At 48.0% G+C, this 19,587-nt stretch overlaps 1 protein-coding gene across 11 annotated transcripts in view; it reads right to left on the bottom strand.

The window, feature by feature from the left end:
* The window catches only part of RUSC2 (RUN and SH3 domain containing 2), a 53,425-nt gene extending 34,191 nt beyond the window's left edge, over nt 1–19,234 (bottom strand). For 4 of the 11 annotated variants that reach the window (XM_085213216.1, XM_085213213.1, XM_085213223.1 and 1 more), the window contains exon 1: nt 10,957–11,296. The gene's annotated coding sequence lies outside the window, so the exon portion shown is untranslated. Of the gene's footprint in view, nt 1–10,956; nt 11,297–13,456; nt 13,820–19,149 lie in introns of those variants that run through there. The other 7 variants (XM_085213218.1, XM_085213214.1, XM_085213221.1 and 4 more) reach the window with 4 other exon arrangements.
* Between the last annotated feature and the right edge of the window lie 353 nt (nt 19,235–19,587).

Genomic DNA, 19,587 nt, shown 5'->3' with positions numbered 1-19,587 from the left:
TGCTTTTTTTTGTTTGTTGTGTGTTTTGTTTTATATTTGTCTCAGTCTGGGCACAACCACCTGGTCCACAGCTATGTTCACAGCTGTCCCAAGGTTGGTGTTTGCAGCACTGGAGTGGTTCCCTGAGACAGCCATCCTGCAAGGACAACAGCCCACTGCATCCATTTACCCCTGCCCAGAGGGCTGCTGCCATCACTGCTCCCAGAAATACCGTGCTGTGAACCAAGGCCTCATGGAGCAAGAAGCTCCACATCTGCAAGCCAAAACCCACCTCTGAAACTGAGGCTTCCAGGAGGACTGGGCAAATCAGAGAAGAGGTAAACACGGATACACAGGGCAAAGAAACAAAGAATCATCACATGGCTGAGTATTTTTGCTCTACACCATGACACGCTCAAAGGAACAACCAAATAAATAAAGCAAGGGAGCACAGCACTTTGCAAAAGCTTCTCAGTCTGGAGAGGCACACAAAAAAGCTATGCCAGAAAGGCCTGTTAGGAACTATTACTGGAAGCAGCTGCCTGTTGATCTTGGATCCCTGAACACCAGAACCCTTTAAAACAGCTACTTAGGTAACATTCAAGCTAGATCTCTGACTGAAAGCCCAGTGCCTATCCCCACCAGGATAGTGCAAACGCTGGGGGCCAGCTCCAGCCCTACGGGTGCTACTCACCCCCAGGACAGCCCGTGAGGCCACAGCACCATAGCTGGATCCTCCTCGAGGCCTGGGGCTGCTGCTCCATGCAAGGCACCTTATCACGCTTCCCAGCCCACTCTCAGCCCTCACACTGCCACCTGAGCCCCTTCAAGCAACAGCGATGAGCCCAAGAGATGATGTAGGGCACAGGGACAGACCGCAGGCTAGCAAAACATGGGGGGAGGAGGCAGCCAGGCCCAGCCGCCAGCTTGAAGCAGAACAAGGCACGCTTGTTACCCAGGAGACTCATTCCCACAGCAGAGAGGAGAATGGAAACTATGTCGGTGCCCTCTCAACCCTCCACAGGCCTTGCCAGCACTGAGGGAGGAGGCACAAGCTGCTGCCTCCTTGTCCCCACCACTGTGTTAACTGCTTCACTGACACGAACCAGACCCACATCCTGGTGCAGGTGGAGTGTGGTGCTGTTCTGCAGCAGGCAAAGGGCTCCTTTGGAAAAAACGCTTTTCAGCACATCCGCACCCCAATGCTGACATGCATGTCATCCTCCCTGGTGCGTTACTCAGCCTTTCACAGACTCACACAGCCTTCACTGCTGTGATGAAGGGCCCTTTGGTGCATCTCCCTGCCTGGACCTGCTCCTCTCTACCACTGACAGGCTGTCCTGCAGCTTTGTAGATGGCAAGACAGTACAGGCACTAGCGAGGAAGAAGAAAGCTCTTTCTGGAGGATTGTATTCTAGGAGATGACTGCTCTCTGATCACAGAGATGAGTCAGTGTGGGAAGGGGAGCGTGGCTGGCGCTGGGAATGGGGACAGTGCAGGCTGGTGGCTGTGCTCCTCGGGGAGGAGAGGGGAGGGAGATGGTAGGACAGGACATGCTTGTCCCCACCATAACCTGGCTCCCTTCTGCCTGGCCTGTGAGCCAGGAGACCAGTATCACGCTGTATAGCTTGGTGGTAAAAAGCTTCCTAATTCTATTCTATCTTGGCAGCATTACTTTCTTCTGCCTTTAGGTGCTCTATCGGCACTGGCTGCTAAGGCTGGCTGAAACCTTCCCGCTTTCACTGCAATTATACAGCAAAATCAACACAAAGAGCCCAAGCCTCCCACCAATGTGCTGCAAATCTGCTCTGATCAGTGAAGTGGAAACAGCCCAGACCCACAGCCCAGCTGGCCACCTGCGCTGCAGCTGTGATACCACACGCCGGTCAGGAAAAAGGTTTTCATCACACCAGGCATTGTGCACAACCTGCCCACCCTTGCCACACACCAACAGCCCCAGGGCCACAGCAGCACATTAGTATAATCCAGCAAAGGGAGCTGCCTGCCTCCTTCTGCTAAAGGATGGTTGTTGAGTCTACCCTTATTGCTTCCAGTGCACCTGTGTCTCTGCCTAGCTATCGGTGGGTGATGCAGTGAGGACATGCCTAGGCCACATCTTTTGGATCGTTATAGCCCTGCTTATAGCACAGACACAGGAATGACAGATACTACCACATCTTTCCAGTTGGCGGACAATTCAGGAGTGGACTTTCTACCTTGCTCAGTGATTGCTCAAGGCAGAAATCTGAGTTCCCAAGACAAAGCAACCCATCCAGCACAGGCTCTTTCAGGGATGCTGGTCACAGCAAAGCCAATAGTATGCTTCTGCTCTGTGGGAGCAAAGAGGACCAGGATACAAAGACTAATAGGAAAGAAGGAGGTGCTGCAAAATTTATAAATGTTCTCAACAAGAAGAAAAAAAAACAAAACATTCCCCATGCCTGCAAACTCCAGCTTTCAAGGTCAATCAACATCCCTCATGAATACACAGAAATCAATACTGGTTGATCATTACCAATCCGTACCTGACAACTTTTTTATTTGCTGGGAAGTGGGAACATAGGAGTTCTCAAATGAGAGGTCAAAACTTCAACCAGATTGAGGAACACACATGGTAATGTTGTGCTATTGCCTGCCCTCAGTCCCCACATTCTCCCCAGAGGGTCATCTATTGATTCCCACTAAGCCTGCCTTTGGAGCATGTCCAAGGACAGACACAAGAGCCTGCGAGGCCATGCAGGCTGCAGACACGTTTCTAACAGCAGGCTTCATCAGGAACCCCATGGTCATCCTGCCCCAACAAGCACTGCCTATGGCCCAGAATAGCAGTACTAGTTTCTTTAGGGCTTAGCAAACCCAGGCAAACAAGAAGGTGGCTCGGAATGAGAAAACTGCTGTTGGTTTTTACTCTCAGAAATAGACATCTCTTGATACTAGCTATTTTCTAACAGAATTAATTCCCAACTTCATTACTCTGATGTTTAAGAATCTTCTCTGAATTTACAGCTTATCTTTATCCATGCATAGCTCATCCCAATTCACTCCTGTTCCAAAAATGGTCTTTAATGTCACTATTTATCCAGTCTGTGTTTAAAGTTACATCATCTGAGTTCTTTAATCACTTAGCACGAGGCAGGCTCTCCATCTCTTTGATCATACCAGTAACCCTTCTGTGGACATGACCCATTTTGAATACATCCTTCAGAGAGTGACTAGAAATACAGACAGTCTTCCAAGCCAGCCATCACCATGCCTTAAACCCCCAAGATTCCCCAATTGCTGCTAAAAATATTTTATCCAATATGTCACAATAGATAACATGTACCTTTTTACTGATGCTCTCAGTTATCCTCCACATCACTGACAGGCCCTGGATTTTCCTTTGCTTCCCTTACTTTCCCCAGGGAGCTCCCAGACAAAGCTGAACTTTTTGCTTATTTCTCATGCACACAGTCATCTAATTTGAACTATCCAGTTCTCATCTGTATTATTCCTTAAGGACTTCAAAGCCTTTTCTGCTGAATAGCCCTAAACGGCCTTTGAATTGATGATCCTTCTTGGCTTTTTGTCCTTAGGAAACATCAGCAATATTACTTTCCAGAGCCCAGAGCATTATCTCATGTAATGAAAGGCTACGTCCTACCAGCAACTTCCGTTCAGACCAGCAGATCCCCATTCAACATTCTTGTTAATCTCCCTTTAGCCTATGTGCTGCTCCTTACCTCTCAGCAAAGGGAATTATGGAAAATTCCACACAGATTCAGTGGGAGGCACGGCAAGCACTTGAGGGATGCATTTCAGGTAACCAAACTGACAAAATACAACAGACTTATCAAATCCTACTGTCTCCCTCACCTCTCTCCCCCCCCCCCCCCAAAAAAAAGAAAAAAAAAAAAAAAACAGAAAAAGAAGATACCCTGTCTGCTTGCCTAGCTGACAACCTGCAACCTCTTTGTAAATAAATACTGGGCTAAGGTGGATCCTTCATCCAAGTTACTAAAGCGATTTTTGTCTTTTTTGTTTTAAGGTCAAACCCTTCATATTGCTAGTGGCTGATGCTTTACTGCCCAGTCACAGAGGTAGTCACAAGCTCCATAAAAAGTCACAACTACCAGACAGGGCTAGTTCTGGCATGGCTCCCACAGGGCTGGGCTGAGTTCCACATAACAATACTGAGATGGCTACGGAAATCCAAACCCAGCCCACAATCAGCTTGTCTGTCTCCAGTCCCTTCCAGGCCAAAAATCCAGGATGTTCATACTGTTCTTCCAGGAAATGGCTGCTATCAACATCTTACACAAAGGACTCTGGAGCAAGAGGGAGGTACAAATCTCTCTGAAAGCTGAAGGAGGAAGAATTGATTCAAGAATGCCAGTGTCCGTCTTTCAGCCCTGATACACAGGAATCCCCATGCAGAAGCACAAGGAAATAGGTGAACATTTTTAGACAGAGGGAAATCAGGGCAGGGAAACAGTAGAGCTGCTCCTGAATTGTTGTCTGAAGTCTCAGCTTCAATCCGATAAACAAAGCTCATAAAGCTAGACTGTAAACCTTGGATTAAAGCAAAGCTTGGATGTAACTGAAGCAGCCTGGAGATTTCAAAGTGTCTGAAGCAGGAGCCGAGCTGTAACAGCAACCCTCTTTCTTCAAGCACTCAAGTATTCATGATACACTGAGTGGAATATGAATTCTGACCAATGAAAGCATTGACAAAAGGAACTATAAAGAGTATTGTTACAAAAACATATATATTTTCATATCTGGCAATCAATTGCTTGTTCTGAGCAGCCCTGGGAACCACAGATATGAAGGTGTTAGTGGATTGACTTCTGTTAGAATCAATTTTCAAAAATAAGAACAATTGTTTCTACAGTAAAATATACCTTATGAATTTTAAATAGTACATTTTCAATGTAACCTAGTACTTTCTCAGTACCATGAGGAAGACCTTAAGCTGCCATACTACATCACATGTTGAAGCTGGGGAATTTGGTAGCCTCACTTCTGCTGCATACATTGGTCTGTATCCTGACATCAAATTAAAATGGTATTATTTCCAACTGTGCAGCTGAGGAGTTACAAGGCTGAGCTGAATCTGTGCAGTTCTAAGATGGTTCACTGTCTACATACTGAGCACAACCATATTAAGCTGTGTACACAGCGGGCATTGCTGGAGAAAGGTGACTGCTTCTGGTTCCTGTGATGTAAACTGAAGTGACATTCTCTTCCCTCCACAGGGGATGACTCCAAGTGAGGGTGACTGTACTGCAAACAAGTCAGCTCAGAGACTATAAATGGGTGGGATGCAGCATGGCAAGCAGGAAAGGAGAAAAACAACCCTGTTGGATGCAGGAAGAGGCCACATCCAAGAATGGAAAAAGCCTCTTTTAGTACTGAGTCATAAATATTCCAGTTTTCCAAGGCAACAGCAAGCACAAAGAATGCTCTCGGCTTCACACAGAAAACCCACACTCACCTCCCTCTGCGCATGCCTAGGCACTTCTCTGCTATTGCTGCTCAGAGCTACAGCAAAAGACGCAATCAGAGCTGCCAGCTCAACACAAAGCTTGCCGGCAGATCTCCCCATTCTCAGAACTTCCCACCCTTACCACAGAACCCGGGGAGCACATAACCACTAGCTGATTTATTACAGACGCATGATACTAATTATGGTTGGTTATACTGCTTTTTGTCCTAAGTTTGTACATTTCCCACCCAAACTGAAGGTGCAGTGCTGTTCTGCAGTGTTACCTGCCCCAGACTGCTATGTTTTAGCGGCAAGCAAAACAATCTCTAAGTAACTGCTGGCTTTTGCAAACCACCTTCTGATTAAAAGAGACCATGGAAGGTATATTCAAAGGCTGTTCACCAGTACTTTGAAATGTTGTAAAGGAGAGAGGGAACAGATCTGCAAACAGAGTGCTACTGAAAACATATGCTAAAAAGTCTACATATTGCAGGCTTGCAGCTAAATCCTGCAGACCTCCATCTACCTCTTGTGCATCATACCCACTGGATCTGAAACAGAGTGTATGTCTTTTTATCTGTACCATGGTACCAATACTGTTAGCTGAAGGGTAAGGTCAACACATAAACAGCAAATTAACATAAATTATAACCATTACCATGACACCTTACGCAGCACAGCCGGCACATCCTCACCCATAATCATCATGCATGACCTGCTCATTAAGAAGGGATTTGTGGTTACCATAGATCACAGGCTGAACTTGAGTAATAGTGGCATTTTGCTTTGAAGTAGACAAACAGTATGTAGGGCTGTATGAGTACATGACATATGCAAGGCATGGAGTAATCCTTCCTCTCTACCCTACACTGGTATGTGCCCCAGCTCTGTATCAGTCTGGCAAAGATATGGACAAACTGTAGAAGGTGCAAAGACAGCAGGATAATGAATAAAAGAAGTAAAATGCAAAGCAAGCAGTTAAGTCGTCTGTAGAAAACTACAGGATACAAAAAGGCAGTTCTGAAATGCATAAAAGGCTGCTGCCAAGAAGAAGTTAATAAGCCATGCTCCATATCCCAGGGCAACAAGAATAGGGGCTGCCCCTTAGGCAAGTTTAGGTCAAACAGCAGGTATTACAGATAAAACATTTATTATTTTACAAAAAACAAGCAAACAAAAAAACCCAACCCAGAACACCACAGCAGTCAGAAGATAAGCACAGTTTTCTTATTACAACTTATTACAGCTTGGCGCTGTATGTCTCAGAAGCTCTTTGCTTTACTTATTTAGAGGCATGCGTTCCTGACAGTTTTTGCAGGCACTTAGTATGACAAATTGGAAATAATTTATTTTCCTGGGTTCTCTGACAAAGAAATGTCCATCTTAGGATCTTGGCCAATCCAGTGTGCCATGACATCAGGATACACTGAAGAAGAGAAAAGATTGGGCTGAAAGTATACGGGATGCAGCAATAATATTCCAATCACTGGGAGGTTCTCGAGAGATGAAACAAAGAAACATGAAGAATGGCACTGCCTGAATCAACTATGCCATGTTAGGGAGATGGACTTGCATCTGGAGGATTTATTCTTGTATGATTTCTATTTGACTCAGAGAAAGAGGAAGCCTCTAATGCAGGATTAAAAGCCCAGATCAGTTTACTCAGGCAGAATCCCTGGAGAAACAGAAATTTACTTCTGGAAAGATGCAGCAACTCCACAAGTGAAGATGGACCAGATAAAGGCATCCCATGCCAGCAGATCCAGTAGCTAATTCACTGGTTGGATTAGCTTTCCTCATGAACTTGTTGTCCTGTTGAAGATGACCCATGACCAGAGCTGATAACTCTCCTCACTTTCTCTTTGGTGATTATGACCTCTTCCCATCTAAGAGAGCAGGCTGCACTGGACAGTCAACAAGCTGTACCACAGGACTCCATGTCAGGTCAGCCCAATACTAAACAACCCTGTGGTTTTGTGTGCTTACAGGTATATGCTAAATCAGGAGGAAGAGTCCAATCTGCAGCATTTGGCTGCAGTGTGGCCAACTGTGCGAGGTCTACCTCCTCCACAGACTCATTTTACCCATCACGTAGAGCCAAAACTGGGAAGAAACTTTCCACACACTGCACAAAAATTCCGCTCAGAATGGAAAGAGTCCCATAGCAAAGGAAATACTGGGTGGTAAAAGAGACTTGTATTTGGGAGGAAACCCTGATATGTTCTTTAAAATAGAAAGCAAAAGTTAGTGGAGGCAACGCCTAGGCACACACACTGCCCGTGACCTGGTCACAGGAGACTCCTGAGAAACACATCAAGATTAGGCTGCTTTGGACAGACTGAAATGGGTCTCAATCCTAAAGTGAGACAGACTGAACAGGCAGGGCACAATGCTTTGTGATGTTCTCTGTGGATAAATCTCAGCACTTCAGAAAAGTGGAAGTATCCATGTTGGAAGCCATGGAGTGAGGCTCTGGCACAGATAGCAAAGAGGTGCTTAAAGATGGCAAACAAAATCATGTGTCTCCATGCATCCCAGATGCATTCCAGCTATGAGACCAAGAGCATACCAGAGTGGAAAGAGACCTGAAAGAGCCCTCAGGAGCTTCATCACAGAGCCTTGACCCAGGCCTAATAATAAACATCAGTGATGATGATTCAGAGATTTCATATGTTGGCTGGACATGGCAGAGGAGCAAGAAGTCCCTGATGAAGGACTGGCTGCCCAGAAAGGTTATTTTCCCTCACAATACATGAAAAAACAGAAATGTGTTTTTAATCTCTGTGTGTATCCAGACAATTCTGAAGCCTGTAGTTTCAATATGCACTTAAGAAAATAGTCCAAACTGTGCATAATTTCAGCAAGAGGCTTTCAACACACAGTAAAGAAAAGAGAAGCGCAGCTAAATGGCCAGAAAAGGAAGATGGCAAGTGAGAGCTGCAGAAGGTAGATAATACAGTCAAAACCAGAACATGAGCATCTGCTGTACTCTCACCAGTTATGAGTGCAACGGAAAACTCCCAGCCACCATGTTATAACATTGTACCCCATTCCTGGGAACATCTGCCAGTGCTAGCGTTTCCATATTGGAGGAGGTGAAGCATGGAGGGCCCAGGAGCAATGATCTTCTCAGCAGTTTTTGCACGCCCACTGCTTTCATAGCAATTTTCCATATTAGTTTAATATAAACCAAGCCCCTCAGAAAGGAAAGTACTCGGAGACTACAGGCATGTCTGACCATTCCCCTACAAAGACAAAACTAGCACAGATACATTTGGACGTGCAGCAGTGAAGGCCAAGGAGCTTTCAAGAGGGATTGATGCTGTAGTTCTGAACCCCAGTATCTGAAACAGAAGCACGATCACTCCTGTCCATGACACTACTGCCTTCAACTCAGAGCCAATAGATAAGCCCAAGTACTAAGCCCTAAGCTTGCAGCCAGGAGACAACTCAGCTCTTTTCCTCTTTCTGTATGCAGAGCTCCACGCATTAAGCCACATAACAGCAATGATGGCTGCAGTCCCACAGAGGGTAACTTCTACCTCTCATATTAGAGCAGAAGAATAGACATGATGCAGCATCTCTGACTTCTTCTGACGGTGCTTCGCTGAGCACAAGATGCTTAAAGAAGCGTTCCTAAGCGAGCTCTGGGATCCATATACAGTGGCACAGTGGGGTCTGCCACTCTGGCCCATTGCCTGAAAACAGCAGAGGCCAATGCTCCAGCAGCACAAGAGCAGAAGAATTACACACCTGGTATAGGATCTGACCAGCAACAGGCCTGAGGACAACAAACTACAGCTTCTAGCTCCTCAGCAGGAAGGTGCAGACTATGCTGGCTGCCCAAGGAACATGTATCCCAGTCTGCAGTGGGTTTTTTAGATATAGCCACCAACCACATCATTAAAAGATACATTTGTGATTATACGGTTAGCAAGGATGTCTGGAGCAGTAGGCATTAATCCATCATAGATATTATTAAATCTGCACGTTTTCCATAACCAACTCAGGATAAACTAACTCTAGAGCCAGCATTTCCACACATGCTCTTGCTACAGCAGAAGACTTTTTGGAGGGCATCAGATCTGTCCAGTGGCAGGGAGCTGGCAGCAGGCGAAGCCCTCCTGGCATCTTGCATACCTCCTATCGGGCCAGAGATAATGGTCAGAATGTGCAGAGAAAGCTCAGGCGCAAATAACCTAAATAGAAGTGAAAGCCCCACATCTTCTTGGTGACCAGCAGATCTGCTGATGGTCAGGGTTTTCTGTGGTTAGCAAGGCAGAAAGCACTGGAAGGCCCTCTGGACCCCATCCTGCAGCCCCCAGTCAGGAGCCCCCAGCACTCTGCCTGAGCCGACGCCAGCATTTGGGCAGGGCTCAGCGTTATTTTTAACATTTGTTCACATAACTCTTTGGATGAATCCTGGGAAGAGCTTGTCCCCAAAATAGTATGCTGTGGGCACTATTTATACACCACTGGCAGCAGGGTGGGGTGTGCTGAGGAGGACCCTCTTCTTTCTTCAGTGCTCAAGAACTGCAGATGCTAGGGGCCATAAAACAGGGTCTGTTCTTCGGATCAGTTCTCAGAAGGAAAGCACTGCCTGCAGAGGCCTGAAAACTTAGTCTATCCTCTCTAGGAGACTCTCCCCAAGATGGTATGGAAGCCCAGGTACAAGGGCTATGGGGAAGATGAATGACTTGTGCACATACTGGTAGGCACACATCAGCTGCCTTGAAGATAAAAAAGGGAACAGCTGTACTCAGATACATCCAGGACAGAAGAAAATGTTGCCCTCCCATTTTTTTCTATCCCGGGCTCCTGTAGAGAAACAGTTCTTTGGTGACCCCCAATGAAGGAGTACAGTGGTGGACACTAAATGCCAGCAAGGATGGCTGGGGAGAGGGCACCAGACCAACAAGCTGACTGTCCTCCACCACATGGACAACAACAGCCTCAAGCCCTACCACAGCAAAACAGCTTGTCCTGAGGGGCTGAAGGAAGAAAAAACAACAGCCTTTTGAGACTATTCGGAATATCTTCCCTGCATCTGCTAGGGTAAGGATGCCTTCTCTCACACCACTTCTGTGCCTACTGAACTTTCTTGATTTTTGCCTTCTGTGAGTTCCTTCTCCTCCTCCCTTTCCTTCTACATTCTGATTGCCCTCTACTTTCAAAGTGACCCTGCTGTCATTTGGAGAAAGCAGTGATACCACATGACTTGTAGAAAATGCAGAGGATGCTGTACAGGAGCAGAGAAGAGAAATGAGCTCTGGAGTATCATAGCACCAGGCTGGAGGAGAAGGGAGCCAGAGCCGATTTCCTAGTATATCAGGTAAAATAAAATAGAGACATGCATTTCCTTTCCATGTAGCAGCGTGCTACGTGTTCATCATAGCCACCGAACAGAGAATAAAACCAGACAGGTGCTATGAATTGAAGCACACCCTACAGATGGGGCAGGACTGGTCACATCACTTTTAGCACAACAAACAGAAGGGATGAGCTCCTACCTTGACAGATACAATCTCTCCAGATTGTGGGCTCAGAGCGCAGCAGCTGGGAGTCAGGCAAAGCAGCAACTGCATGAGAGCAGCAGGAGGAATGCAGCACGAAGAGCTGGTGATAACCTGAAGCAAATCAGGAAATCAGCAAGCCTGGCTGTGAGGGTCTCTGCAGGCAGCTCTCCTGTTGCTGTAGAATATCAGGGCACAATGACACGGTGCTTCTTCCAGATGGGAGCTGGCTTGGGGGTTTCTTGGGGACAGCAGTGCCAGGCTGCTCACCAAGTGTGTGGGCAGGAGAGACGAGCAAGAGCTGTGGGCTGCTGGCAGTGCAAGGGCCAGATTGCTAATGAAAGCCCCACTGTAAATACAGATGCACTCTGGAGGGGACTATGGCAGAAATGCAGCTCATGTTACAGAAAGCCATTTAGAGCAAGCTCAGAAAGAAGGCACTGTGATGGGACTGCGCTCCTGCAGCTGGGTGGTTGGGCAGCTGCCTGCCGTGGAGCAAAGCAGCCCTGAGCAAGGGGACCCCACCTCCATGCTCCACAGCAGCTCTTTCAATGCCAGGCAACTTGGATCTAAGTAATTTTCCACCTACATAAGACACACCAGACCTACGTCTTCTCTGGTGTATAGAGTTTCAGCAGCCCATCATAGCTGGGAAGGAAAGCACTGCTCCATCCTTATGTAGGACCAGCAGACCACTCTCAGTGCCACTCCACATGCACACAGACTCTGTAGTCAGTGGGATTTGTCATCTTCCTTCAGTTCTCCACCTCTGGCACCTCCTGCTTCCCTCCCATCTCAGGATATCAACTGGATCACACTTCGATTTACACCAAGTAAGGAAAGAGGGCTATAGCGATTTGTTCAGCAAAGAAGCACTGTGTTGAAGGGTTTGAGGGCTTTGCCCACACAGCTGGAACCAGCAGTAGAGAGACTGAGCACATTCTGGACGTTGCCCGTTAAACTAACACTGAAAAAATCTCATCGAGAGGTTGAGGAGCTGTTACAGGATACATATGACGGCAAGCATGGCCTATTTTCATTATGCCTGGTGCCAGACAGGCATACAGCTCGCATAAGTGACCTGGGAGAGCACTGACAAAGAACAAGGAGTTCACAGAGTTTGGTAACAAATGACTTCTGTGCTGTAGACACTCCTAGCATCTGCTGATACCCTTTCCTCAGGCTGCAGTGAGGAAGGTGAAAGTGCTCTGTGCTTTTTCCCTCCACTGAGCAGAAATTTTCCCTCACCTCACAACTGAGTTCAGGATGAGCTCTCCTAGCCTTTGGGTACGAAAACAAAGAGAAAACTTCCCAATGTAACAACAGTAAAATATTATGCCAGGTGCCAGTCCTCAGATCTGTCTGGGACAAAATCTGTCCAGAACTTAAGTCTCCAAAGCCCTGTTCATCAATATGGGCTCCAAACAGGAGTTGCTTCTCCCAGCATGATGAGCCTTCGCAATTTATTTCTGCATGTTGACAGACTGGTTCACTATGAAGCAAGACAATACAGAAGTCATATCTTCAACTCTGCTGGACTTCTGCAGCCCAGCTGGCCTCAGTCAGGGGTAGCTAACACCAGATGATCCCGAACAGCTTTAAAACTACTCACAGCCACCCAGGCTCAAATAAGGCAGCTGAGAGCATTCATATCATGGCTGCAGTAAAGCTTAGCCCATCTGCAGCAACTGCAATCTTCCCATGGCACAAGAGAGAGCCCTACAGCATCCCCAACCGACTATGAGCACTGAATTTGGCTGAGGAATCCCAACTGCAGCTGTCCCCTATGCTTGACTACACTTGGAGAGATGCAAGAAAGTGGTAACAACAGAAGATGTGTGTACAGTCTGGCCTTGTCTTGCTTTAGAAGCACCATTCAACTTCAAATCATAGAGTCGTCAAGGTTGGAAAAGATCTCTAAAATCATGCAGTCCAACTGTCTACCTACCACCACCGTTTCCCCACTAAACCATGTGCCTTAGTACAACATCTAAATGTTTCTTGAACACCTCTGGGGATGGTGACTCCATCACCTCCTTGGGCAGCTCGTTCCAGCACCTGACCACTCTTTCACAGAAGTATTTCCCAACATCTCTCCTGAATCTCCCCTGACATAACTTGAGGCCATTCCCTCTAGCCCTATTGCAAGTTGCCTGGGAGAAGAGGCTGACCCCCAGCTCACCACAACCTCCTGTCTGGTAGTTGTGGAGAGCAATAAGGTCTCTCCTGAGCCTCCTGTTCTGCAGACTGAACAATCCTAGGTCCCTCAGCTGCTCCCCATAAGACTGTGCTCCAGACCCCTCACCAGCTTTACTGCCCTTCTAAAAAATTTGCCTGACCTGCTGTCCACACTCAGTGGAAAACTCAGCCAATACAAGAGATGACAAGCAGCATCAGCATCACTTCCCCAAGTTAGGTTTAAATAACCTCCAGCAGCCCAGCACCCAGCCCCTTGCCTCAGTTCCCCCACTTGTGAAACAAGCATCATTATGCTCACCAATTTTTTGAAGCTGTGGTGAAGTTCAGGTCCTTAAGAGACGCTGACGGTCTGGCAATAGTAATAAGCATTGTGCATTTTCCACCCATAAAACAGAGATCCTTGTGGCTTCCCCAGGCACACTGCTCTCTGTTTCACCCTCACCAAGGCAGGTACGCTGCAAAGATGGTGATCCCTACCAGCCCCCAACACAGGAGCTCATGTCCCTCTCCCAGCTGTGCCCAGGCCATCTGCCAGGCAGGAATGCAGTGCATCAGCTAAGGGTTGCAGGAGAGCTGTCAAGACAGCGGAAGGGCTGGGGCTGCACCATGCTGGAATTCCAGCAACGCACAAACACCCGTCCGTCCGCACCAGGAACGACTCCTCCCTGCCCTGGACCGGGGCTGAATCACTGGAAATACCAAAACAATGATGAGGTCACGTTCCCTGAGCAAGAAGCCAGAGCCAGATATAGATGCATGGAGAAGCATGCTAAAAAGGGACTCGATGTGCAAGCTGGAGGCTCTGGCAGACAGGCACCCGAGGCATTTGTCTCGTTTAAAAACAGCTTGAGGCTGCCAAGAGGCTTTTTCTTTCTTTTTTTTTTTTTCCTCAGCAGGGAGCAGGGAACTGGGCAGTGCTACAGGGTCTTTAAATTCTTTATTTGCCCTGCTGAAAGAGGCACAAAACATTGGAGCTCATGAGTGCGTAAACTGGTGTTCAGTGCAACATGGGAATGACACAGACGTTACACTATGACTCAGTTCCAAGCTAGGTGGTCCCAAAATGTCTGTCTTGCTGAGATGCCTGACTCGGGTTTCCACAGTTAAGAATCTACCTGCAACAACCTGAATGGCAGACAAAAATCACATGGCATTACTGTCTGGTTGCTTTTGCTACAGCCTCAGCCAGCTCCAGGAAAACCCATTGGTTTGACAAGTGGTGTGAGCAGCAAATAACAATGACTCCTGCTGCAGCTCCTAATAGGAGCATCTAAGGCAATCTACAATCAGCAAATACACTTTTCCAGGCAGTGCAGATCCAGCTCTTCCCAGTTCTCAGCGGAGGGAAAATGCAGATATTTACTGCTTAGAAAGTGGAGGAAATTATAACAGAAAACCTGTAAAGGATGGAGGAATTCACAGTGCAAGCCTAAAATTTGCCCTTCTGCACAGCTAGATATTTGGTTGGATAACTCAAACACCCACACTTGCATGATGAGGAGGCTTGAAGCATCCAGATTTTGTTCCATTGGGACACGGAATCATAGAATCATAGAATGACATAAATCAGCTCCTTATCATGAGCCAAGAGGAGTAGAGGTAGGAGCAGATATCTGGCACTGCACATCTCACCCTGCTGGCTGTATGCTGTCTGCAACAGGCACAGCTGTGCCTGGCACTCTGCACTGCTGTGCCTGCACCATTCTCCTTCTGCAAGCGCTTTCAGATCTGCTTTAAAAAAAAAAATAAGAGAATGTGTGGCGTGAGGTCCCTCCTGGGGGAGGAGGAAGGGAGGGAGGAAACCAAGGCAGCTGCATTATGATGGCGTGCTACATCTCCCTGCTGAGACACAGCTCCTCATGGAGAAACACTGCTCTGCAGACATCAGCTTGGCTGGGCTGAGACAGTGTTAACAAATCTATTCAAGCCCCTTCCATGGGAAAAGCATTGCTGTGCTGCAGCGCAAACTGGGACCCACGCAAAGGCTGCCTGTGTTACCATGCTCCCTTCCAGCCAAAGCCACCACGAATTCCACCAGCAGCACAGCCAGAAAACTCTTCATACATCCACATCATTTGCTTCTGCCTTCTCTCAGTGACAGAAAGGGCACAGACAGGCACTGCCCTTCCTCTGATAAAGCATCTGAATTAGCAGACAAGTTGACAGCATCCAAAGGCAGTGTTCAACAAAAAACTTCATAGCCTGGCCCAGTCAAATACAAGTGTCAGCAGGGCATTTGTTCACAGCTGAAAGCTTGGATATCCTCCACTGAGCACTCCATAGGAAGCACAGAGTCTAGCATAAGACTTCAGAAAATACCAATGTGGGGCATAACAGATGTTACTCATGGAAACCAAGGCTCCCAGTCCAGGCACACACATACAAAAATGAGAAGTGGGGGGAGAAACTGTGGGCTTAGGTGAACAGCTGTCACAAGTAGAACCCCACCAGGCTTCATGTTCCAGAACAGAGCTACAGTAATCTGTCCTCAGGAAACACCCTTGTATACATGTTCTTTGGCAAAGAGCAGGGAATTAAGTGTTCAGTAGAAGGCAGGCTGCGTGAGGCAGACGTTCAGCCTCTCTCAACATCTGGGAGAGTCAGAGTGAGCAGAACTCCTCCCAGCCAACTTTACCCCAAAGCACTGCAAGTCGAGCTGGCAAAGCAGCAGGACCTGGTGCCTGGCCCAGCCTCAGCAGAGCTAACCACATGGGAACATCATCAGGCAGTTGCAGCTATGCACGATAACTTCATTTCATTGAGCTCAGAGCTACCCATGCCACACAGCAGCTTGATGGAGCAATAAAAGGGTGAAAGAAGCACTCATATAAAATATTGCCATCCCAGCAAAGAGATTAATGGGAGGTTTTCATAATCCATAACCCCTGTGAACAGCCTTGGATGTTACATTTTCTAGCACACTTAAAATCAGAGCAGACATACTGCGCATTGCACGCTGCCCAGCCAACTGCTCCACCAGCCCTCTCAATATGCAGCATGACCACGCTGCTGCTGCAGAGAAAACATAGGAAGCCAGGCACCCTGCACAGCAAACACTGTCAGACAGCATCTGCTGCCACAGCAAAAACTGAACCAGAAGCAGAACTGCAGGCAAAATATTGGGCAACTGCAGACAAGGCTTACACCTTTTGAATATTCAGTGCTCCCTTATGCATGGCTTAGAGGTTTCTGAGGCAGCCAGCAGGTAAGGAAGCTGCTGAAGCAGTTTTAAATGTTGCCCAAGGCCCAAAGGATGCAAACCCACTGCCCATGAAAGGCCACCAAATGGGGACCTTGCGTGGCAGTCTTTCTGCAGCATGTGAACTAGGAGACTTGGGCTGACGGAAGGCTAAAATTCAGGGCAGCTCCTGACTCCCGGCATGATCTTGCTCTGCATTTTTCTGGTCGCAGCTTCTGCTGATCCTCAATATGAGGATGCAGAAAGGGGCAACAACCCCAGGATCGCCAGCCAAAATCTCAACTTTAGGGGAGGGAAATGGGGTTGTTTGTAATGTACAAAAGCCAGGCGCCTCCTGTTAACACAACTCACAGACTGCCCACTAAAAGGCAACAGTAGGAAGGCATGTTTTCCTAATTCAGAGGAAGCCTGGCCATGCTCTGATTTTCCTAAGCGTCTCATGACGCTGGGAGGGCGGAGGGAGTGGAAGAGGCTGGAAGCGTTTACAGCCCCAGAGCCTGGCTGAAGGCTCAGTGCTGTGCGAGCAGCTGGACAGGGACACAGGGGTTATCAGAAGCACTGCCCTTCCTGCTGAGAGCCACAGGAGAGAGGATGCTCCTTCCCAGCACCAGGTGGAGAAAAACATCCTCTGCTTTAGAGCGAATTATAGTAAGTAGGGCAGCAGCAGGCTAGCTTTGGAAAAACTGAGCAGCAGTTCTCGGATGGAGCCCGGTCAGAAAAGCTCTGTACCTTTCTTCTGAGCCCTGGACCACCTCCACTCATTCAGAAACACAGTCCTGACTACTGAAATAAGGGTAGAGGTGGCTCCCAGGCAGGAGGCTGAGGCCTAGGAACTTGTCTTCATGAGAAGGAATGGCAGCTCTCCAGCATGCTTACAGAAGGTGGAAGGAAAGGAGATGCAGTAAGAAGCCCCTGACAGCCCTTGCAGAGAAAACATGCCCCTAAGGACAAGAAAAACACCAGTTTAAAGCTTGCACAGACTGACACTGTGATGACTTCAGCACCCTCCCATGTTATCAGGCATGAGGTGGTAAGAGAAGAAATATTTATTTAGCTCCTACCATAGATTCACACAAACATGAAGGAACTTTGGATGCTGGGTACTCAGGGGAGTTGGTGCACAGAAATGTAACATAGGGATCAAAGCAGCCAGTCCTGCATACCAGAAGGCTGTCCCAAATGGCAGTTTCTTTACTGCTGTGCCCCAGGCAAGGACTCCCCACACAGGCACCAGCACGGACTGTAGAAAATTTTCTTCCCGTTGCAGTAAACAACACATTTACAAAGACAAAATAGGAAGATTTATATCTATTCAGAAAGTCTGTGTTGACAGAAAGGCATATTTTCAAGCTTCATTCACCCAAAGTTCTGAGGCATTAGTTTGCCAGGCTGATAGCTGGGCTGCAAGGACAGAACTGGACAACTGCATATTGACAACAAAGTTTGGAAAAGCAGTCTCTGTCAGTGCATAAGGAATTGCAGAGATGACGCAGCCTTAAGAAAAGCAAATGCCACCTAGACAAGGCAGTGAACCATCAGCACTATAATACAGGCACTGGTGACAAGAGCATCACACAGAAGAAAAAAAAATCTGTTCATCCACATTTAAAAATGATAAACTCAAATGAACAGGTGCATAATGAGCCTGGGGGAAACAGAAAACCTATCAAACAAGAAGAAACTTAAGAGCCTGGCTTGTTTAGCCTAGCCAAATGTAGGCAGAGAGCGGATAGGATTGCTCTCTAAATATATCACAGGAGACAAACAAAACTGCTGAAGCAAAAGGATAATGCTGGCACAACAACAAGAGAAAATGTGCTGTGAACACACTAAGGGGAAAAAAAATAAAAAGTCAGTCATCAGAAGAGGAAGCCTTCCAGATGGCACAGGAGGATTTTAGGATGAAGTTTTATCAGTGGTCTGAAGGGGCAGGGTCTCTGCCCAAAGGTATCCAAACAGTCACCTATGTGCCTGTCCTTGTTCCCAGCTGGGAGTTATCATGGGTCACAATGCACAGGGCTCCTATCTTGCACAGACCTTGCTGAGAGTCACATCTGTTAGAGAACCTAGGGCCAACACGTGGTGCTCCAGCAGCCTCCTGTGCCGCAGGAGCTGCTTATGATTAATGACTGCCAGCCTACAGGTCACTGGAAGAGCCTCGTGTGGCTGCACATGGATGAGGTGACAGCCACCAGGCACGTGCAGGGAGTTACATAAAACACCCCCAGATACCCTAACACAACCAATCTGCTGCGGCAGAGGCTGCTCTTTTTCCCATTTTCAATAGTTAGCATCAAAGCCTAATTATTCCTGACCCCAAAACTGCTGTGCGATGGGCCAGGAAGTATGGAGGTGTTACAACAGAACTCACCGTTCAGACCACTGTATTATGGAATAGTGTCATAGTAATAATAATAATAATAATAATAATAAAAAGCCAGGGAATAATTTTCCGTGTATCTATCGAACAGAAGAGCTCCGTAAAAGGCTGAATGCCCATCCGCCATCTCTTTCAGAAAGCACGCTGCACAGCAGGTCACGACACCGCGCCGGACCCCGAGCAGAACACTGTCCGTGCTCGAGCCACAGCCCATCATTCCCGCAGGGCTTCCCCGTTCACCATCAGCGCTTTTCGGACATTCCTCCACGCCTGTGCCGCAGCGAGGATTGCAACAGCCTCCAGCAGGCGCTGGCGAGAAGGAGGTCAGCATTTTCTACGGGCACCGGCACACACGCGTAGCATCCCCACCGCCCCGCTCTCCCCCTGCCGCCCACCGCCCCTCCTCACTTACCGAACCGGCGCCGCTGTGTACAGCCGGGCGCCGAGGCGGAGCCTCACCGCTGTCCTCCCCACGGCCCGCCCCGCCCGTCCGGCCCGCCCCCCGCACCGGGGTCCTCCCCCGGGCAGCCCGGCGGCGGTGGATCGCCGTGCGGAGGGGAGGTGGGCGAAGCTCTGACAGGAGCGGCTGAGTCGAACGGACGCCTGGTGAGAGCATCCTTAGAGGAGGTCGAGGAAATTGAAGAGTTGAAGCTCCGGCACAACCACCTCCTGCACGGCTTTTCCTAGCACTGTGCTGCTCAGAGTGGTCAGATGCAGCTTACTTTCTTTCCTGGTAGTTTCCCATACCCAAATGTCACTTCCATGTATCACAGAATCACAGAATTGTAGGGGCTGGAAGGGACCTCTAGAGATCATTGAGACCAACCCCCCTGCCAAAGCAGGTTCCCTA

The sequence above is a fragment of the Meleagris gallopavo genome, chromosome Z (assembly GCF_905368555.1).
Source record: "Meleagris gallopavo chromosome Z, MGAL_WU_HG_1.1, whole genome shotgun sequence".
NCBI classification, from domain to species: Eukaryota; Metazoa; Chordata; class Aves; order Galliformes; family Phasianidae; genus Meleagris; species Meleagris gallopavo.
The sequence above is the reverse complement of the archived record's forward strand: the minus strand, read 5'-3'. Positions and strand labels throughout refer to the sequence as shown.